This window comes from Penaeus monodon, chromosome 3 (assembly GCF_015228065.2).
Source record: "Penaeus monodon isolate SGIC_2016 chromosome 3, NSTDA_Pmon_1, whole genome shotgun sequence".
Classification (NCBI taxonomy): domain Eukaryota; kingdom Metazoa; phylum Arthropoda; class Malacostraca; order Decapoda; family Penaeidae; genus Penaeus; species Penaeus monodon.
Window position 1 is genome coordinate 17,538,931 of NC_051388.1, and position 7,500 is coordinate 17,546,430.

The window sequence follows — 7,500 nt, forward strand, 5'->3', positions numbered from 1 at the left end:
GGAACTATACTGAGGTACAACAACCTTGCAATATCCCTCGCTAAATCTGATGTTCACATTTTAAGATGATTTTGCACAGTATCAAAACTCCAGGTATATGCATGTATGTAACTAATTCTACCAAATCAAGTGTTCTATATAGAAAATTGTTACACACTCTGAGTCAATTACTATGGTGTGTTAATAGGTATTTCTTATTTCAGATAATTGTAAACACAGTAGTCAGCTTAATTTTTAACACTATGGTTCTACTATTCAATTAATTTTCAATTCATTAATAAAATCCATATATTATACTGCACTCTTTCCTTATATGCAAAACTTTTAAAGACAACAATACATCTAGTTATTGCTTGTGCAAATATCCAAGAAAGTCTATTTACCATTTTTTAAAGCAAGCTTTACTTTCAGAAAACAATATTTTGTTTTACAAGCATCCAGGAAATAAAAGAAAATAATTCATATTTCTATTGTCGTCTTCTGATTTTCTAGAACTTTTTAAAGACAAAAGTCTGCTCAGATTGACTGGCTATGTTATAAAGTTCAGCTAAATCACACTACTACATGAATAAAGAATTCTATGCCTCAAATTCACTATCTTTTAAAGTATCTATTCATATCTTAAAAAGAAATCAAAGAAAAATCATGTGAAAAAAAAAATAAATAAATAAAATAAAATACATACATGAAAATTTAAAGGCCCCACTTTTCATGCTAATGTACACATGTGTGTGTGTGTGTGTGTGTGTGTGTGTGTGTGTGTGTGTGTGTGTGTGTGTGTGTGTGTGTGTGTGTGTACATGTGTGTTTGCACGCGCACACATATGTGTGGGTGTTTGCACGCGCACACATATGTGTGTGTGTGTGTTTGCACACGCGCACATCTGTGTGTGTGTGTGTTTGCACGCGCGCACATATATGTATGTGTGTGTGTGTGTGTGTGTGTGTGTGTGTGTGTGTGTGTGTGTGTGTGTGTGTGTGTGTGTGTGTGTGTGTGTGTGTGTGTGTGTGTGTGAGAGAGAGAGAGAGAGAGAGAGAGAGAGAGAGAGAGAGAGAGAGAGAGAGAGAGAGAGAGAGAGAGAGAGAGAGAGTGTAATAATATAGATATGTAATAGACTGTGTAAATACATAAAAATGTATGTAGGTATGCATGTATGTTTGTCCACTCAGAAAACAATACTCATGACAACTGGTAAGTTAAATGACAAGACTATATATACACCAAGCAGTATACAATCACTCTTAAATTAAAACACATTCATTACAAAAAATGCAAAGAAATCTAAAGCAACTCTCCTGTTCCTAATCACGCAGCTTATCAATAATTTATCAAATTTCTTTTTTCTACATCCAAATAACTTCTGAACTCCTATACATTTGCACTATATCTCACTCTTTCTAAATTATGAGATTATAAAGGCCTGAAGTTTATAAAATAGGAGTAAAATATTTAAGTACATAAACAAGAATACTGAAGGACACTGTATCTTACAAATAATGAGTACTAAATAAAAGACTTGGGTCACAGAATCAAATGTCACAGTAATGAATGCTTCCAAAATGCAAATGCCATGTGTTAAAAGAATGGAAGATATATCTTGAGATGATGGTATGCTTCACTAAAAACAACAATATCAATAACAATTGTGTATATAATAAAATATTTATATTACTATCAATAATACAATAATATTAACATATCTAAATGTGTATAAACTTATCTGGACTGAATATTATTGAATTCAAATTATATTTTTACCTTTTTCCAGATAGAAAATCAAAAATCAGCAGTCTCAAGTAATTTCTCTGTAATCAGTTATTTATTTTGTTTACTGTGTAGAAAAGAAAAGAGGGCAGAAAAAAAGGAATAACAAAGATGACAATAATGATAATGATGAACACAATACTACTAATAACAATTACAATAAAGAAACAATACCAAAAATGTCTAAGGAATACTGAATAATCAAATTCTTGCAAAATGTGTTTGCAAATATGCAATCGATGAATAAATAATGCACTCTCCATATTATTAACTGAACCTGACAATGGTATATAAATTAGCTGCTGAAACTTTTGCATCCAGAAGGAAAATCTTTAAAAACAGCTTTGAAACTGTTGCACCTCAAGTTGCAGTTATACTTGGAACAACAAGAGACCCTAGGACCACAGTCTACAGGTAAAATGTTCATACAAACATGATACAAAACCAAGGGAGAGGGAGGGAAGGGCAAAAAAGAAAGAAAGAAAAAAAAAAATAAATAAAAAAATAAAGAATACACAAAATAAGTGAGAGATAATACCAGTTAGTAGCCATAATCTCTAAATAAATTTCATTTCATCATATCAAACATGCAGAGGTACAAGCATGCAGCATATATACCAAGAATCATCCAAACTTCCATGTTTCACAGGTGCAATGCAAGCATTTTTTTCCAGGAGTTACCATGTTTCACAGGTGCAATGCAAGCATTTTTTTTTTTTTTTTTTTTTTTTTTTTCAAGTTGCAGCTATATTTCAAGACTTTCCAAAAGAGTAAGCGAACAATAAGTTATAAGCCGGGTATAGGTACTAGGTACACCCTTGTGATAGTGCACAAGTAAAAAGATACTCAATTACACATACAAGGTATGCATACATGTATACATACTAATACTCTTGCAATACATACATAACCACAAAGATCTGATGGCACTGACATAAGCATTCTCTGTTTAGCTGAACATATCAAAGCTTTTAGTTATGGTTTTTATGTCTGTCAAAAGATACAAACAAATGTCATTTTTATATATAAACACATAGATAACTAGGTATGTTTTTAATACATACAATCATGCATGCATGCACATACACACACACAAACAAAAAGACACAAACACACACACACACTCAAAGTTTATCACTCATATCCACATCCAAATACATGTGCATATAACTTATATGCAAAACCAGTTTACCATTCCTACACAAGTGTGTAAATATTTCTACTTACATGTATGTAAATACAAGTATATACCAGTAGACACATACATGCTCATACACTCATACTTTAATTACAACTACACACACATATATATTCATGCATGTATGTGTGTGCATGTGCGTGTGCATGTGTGTGCGTGTGTGTGTGTGTGTGTGTGTGTGTGTGTGTGTGTGTGTGTGTGTGTGTGTGTGTGTGTGTGTGTGTGTGTGGTGTGTGTGTTTGTGTGTGTGTGGTGTGTGTGTGGGGTGTGTGGGTGTCTGGGTGTGTGGGTGTCTGGGTGTGTGGGTGTCTGGGTGTGTGGGTGTGTGGGTGTTTGGGTGTGTGGGTGTTTGGGTGTGTGGGTGTTTGTGTGTGTGGGTGTTTGTGTGTGTGGGTGTTTGTGTGTGGGGGTTGTGTGTGTGTGTGTGTGTGTGTGTGTGTGTGTGTGTGTGTGTGTGTGTGTGTGTGTGTTTGTGTATGTGTGTGTGTGTTGTGTGTGTGTATGTGTGTGTGTATGTGTGTGTGTATGTGTGTGTGTGTGTATGTGTGTGTGTGTGTGTGTGTGTGTGTGTGTGTGTGTGTGTGTGTGTGTGTGTGTGTGTGTGTGTGTGTGTATGTGTAGAGACCAAATCATGCAAATAAATCTATACATATATATATTTATATACAATTACATAACCACACAATTACATAAAGAACATATATAATCATTTAATCATCTATTCATTTCATATTTCTTTGTATCTACATTAAAGCAAAGTCTAATAATACTGAAAATATTCACATAAAACATTTTAAAATCCACATACACTTAAATGCTCAAGACAAGTAATTTATCATTTTACATATTCCTAATACCGTAAGTTCCTCTGAGTGATAGTAAAGCAAATCCACTGATCACATTATGGACCACTAATTGCTGTTAAAAATTACATGTAATATAAGGTAAAAATAAAATTCTTCGAACACTGGTAATCAAAATATAAATGACACATACCAGAATATATACATGTTGTTTTTTTCTGTTTGTATTTGATACATTTCTTGTGCTTATGGTATTTTGAAGCCCACAACCAAAGGTCACTTTGACCACTAACTTAATCATCAGGAACCAGAACTAAGAGGCCCTATATCTTAAGGTTCCCTTGGGAATCCTTTTCTGACATAAAGAAAACATATGAACACATATAACAAAGATAAGAATGAACAAAACACACGTGGTGCCACCTCTTTATAATGGAAAACATTCATAAATTGCAATCACACAAGGTCTCTGACACACACAGCCACAGGACCACATTTTTAGCAACAATAAAAACTTTTTTTTTTTTATTCTTTTTTTTCCTTCCAGATATACACAACAGCCCGGGAATTCTCCTTAATCAATATGCAGAAACTTTGGGAAGTGACAATAATTATTGGACTAAAACCTCAATCACAAGAAAAGGTAAACAGCTAATGCCACAGCTTTACAGAAACTTCACATCACTGTAAAATACATTAAACTTATGCTTTTTCAAATCAATGTATAAAAAAGTTTCACTGGGTTCCTTCCATTTGAATTTCCACAGCTTTTGCTCATGTCCAATTCCACACAAAATTTGTGGTACACTATTTGCTTCTGGCTGGGGCTTGTATGAGATCTTTTATATAAATTGAATGATTGTAAGTTACACTAATGTTAACACAAAAGATAAGACACTAAGAACTCTCACATCCAAATACATGGAGACAGTCAAGAAATTGATAAACATGACAACAATCTGGAATTGAGTTGCCACCAAAGCTTGGGAGTTATCCTAAGAAGAAGAGTCTGAAAGCTAAAAACACCCCGCATTCTAGCCGGCAACAACCTTTGGGTGGCTGTCAGTTCACTAATTCCTTACTAATTACTGACTTTGTCTTTATCATATGAATGTTGTTTCTTTCTGTAGGGTGGCCAGCTGAGGCAAGGGGTAGCAAGGGCACTACATAAAAAGCCTCCTGTTGACACTGCAGTCTTCACTGAGGAAGACAGCAAAAAATGCATATTTGATTTTGGGATTAAAATGTGCTAGAAACAACAGTAATCCTGTTGCATTTTAAAGAGAACTACAACCTGTAAAGACTTTATATTTCTTTTTCAAATGACAATCTTGGTAAGTTACCTACCAATGTGGCCACCCCTTCAATGCATGGCATTAAAGAGAAGCCTCTTTCTTTGCCAACCTGCACATAAAAACTTCTTAAAAGCTAATCTTACTCTCTGGATATGCCTTCTGGCTTCCAGTCCAGCATGCAAGGACTGTATTGAAAAACATATAAAACACAATAATTGATTTCCACAGATGAAGTAAATTAAAAAATGCAGTAATAAAACAAGTCAGATGCTTTCTAAAAGACTGCAGTACATGACATAAAATACACATAACACATTTCATTGTACTTTTTACCTCCATTAGTAATGGAGTCACAGGAAACAGATACAATAACTAAGTTTGACTTTAAATATAAATTTCGACTTTCAAATAACAATAAAAGATAAGAAAATAAAAACACTAAATATGAATGTATATGAAAACAGCCAATACCTTCGCAATGATAACTGTGTATGTACTTGTGTCTGTTTGGGTTTATTTGTATGGAAATGTCACTGTGGATATGAAGACAGCAAGGAGTGGGAAGACTGGGGGAAAGTCAGGGAGAGAGAGTTAGTGAGAGGGAGAAGAAAGAAAAGAAAAGAAAAGGAAAAGGAGGGGGGGGGGGCAACCAAAGAGTGGCAGAATGTGAGTGAGGAGGAAGAGGGAGAGGGAAAAGAGGGAGAGAGAAGGAGAAAGGGAAAGAGAGAGAAGGAGAAAGGGGGGGGGGGAGAGAGAGAGAGAGAGAGAGAGAGAGAGAGAGAGAGAGAGAGAGAGAGAGAGAGAGAGAGAGAGAGAGAGAGAGAGAGAGAGAGAGGGAGAGGGGGAGAGAGGGAGGGAGGGGGAGAGAGGGAGGGAGGGAGGGAGGGAGGGAGGGAGAAAGAAGAGAGAAGAGAGAGAAGAGAGAGAGAGGGAGAGAGAGAGAGAGAGAGAGAGAGAGAGAGAGAGAGGAGAGGAGAGAGAGAGAGAGAGAGGAGAGAGAGAAGAGAGAGGAGAGAGAGAGAGAGAGAGAGAGAGAGAGAGAGAGAGAGAGAGAGAGAGAGAAAGAGGTGTATCAGTTTCTAAAATCTTTGCACAAGCACCATAAAACCTCCATAACTCAAAGCCTTATATTTTTTCCTTTAATGTGATTAGTATCTGATATGTTAAATATTCAGATTTATCATATAATAATCAACAAACAAAACTGAGATAAACTCCTACAGGGTAGGGGTGCAGTCATTTCCTATACAAGGACATTTTCTATGTGTAATTAAGAAAAAATAAAGAAAAAACCATAGACATAAAAAATCTCACCTCAATAGTTCATATCTTTACTACTGTTTTCCAATTAGTGTTCAACTCTAAATCTGCCATCATCTAGAATAGCCTGAACTCTTATCATAGCAAATAGGAGGTATTTTCATGTGCATGTGCAATACAGGAAAGTTCAGAGTAAAGAAGTGGAGAAAAAAAAAAGGCTGTAGAAAGCACTAAATATTCATCAAAGGAAGGAGTAACCATTTTAAGTACAAAACAAACAAAGCAAAAATCCAGTTTGAAATTGCAGCGGCTGACATGCTCAGGAAAATGGTCCCCTGTAGCACTTCTATAAGGCTTATGTGTACTTGATCAATTTAATAAGAGAAGGAATTGTCTATTGATCAAATTGAAGTAGTACTTTAAAATGAAACTATCTTCTGCTTGAGTAAAGTCTACAGTATGCTATCATTTTCTTTGTAAATTTACCATCAATTTGACCATAGTCTTAAGTGGGCTGGAAATTGCAATGAGAAACTTGTCATCCATATAATAGGGTTGCCTATGAGTAAATTGTCACGAAAAGCCCAATATAACATCCATCATTTGCAGGCAGAATGTCAGGAAATGTTGAAACAACTGGCAGTACTCTAAGTATTGTTGTTGGTAGCACAAGAAGAAATGTACCTTACTATAATAAGTGAACTGACAAGGTAATTTTGGAGTGAGTTATTGCATGAGAAAATAAGCACCGGCATCAATAAAAAATATCAATAACCTTTTTTCATTCAGTCTGCAAAATATCATGAATCAAATATATTTTTTGAATAAAGAAACTATTTGCACAAAACTTCCATGGAAGGAGCAAAAAAATTACACCACCGTTACTTGGAAATCACAAAACTGATGCCGCAGCAAAACAGTTGTATTTCCTATATTCAGCATTCCAGTGGTGATAGGAGTGAAACTTGAGTAAATCTAATAGCTACAGACATTATCACACAGGTGGCTAGTAGCTGAAGATGGCTGATGCACCAGCAGTCATGGTTGTGTCTGTATTGGCAATGGGTTTTAACATTCCACATAATCAACCTGAAGAAGCGAAGGTTAGGGTCCAGATGAGGTGGATGATGTGGTGCGATGATCTCTGCGAAAACTTTCCTCCGTCTCTTGATCTACCAGT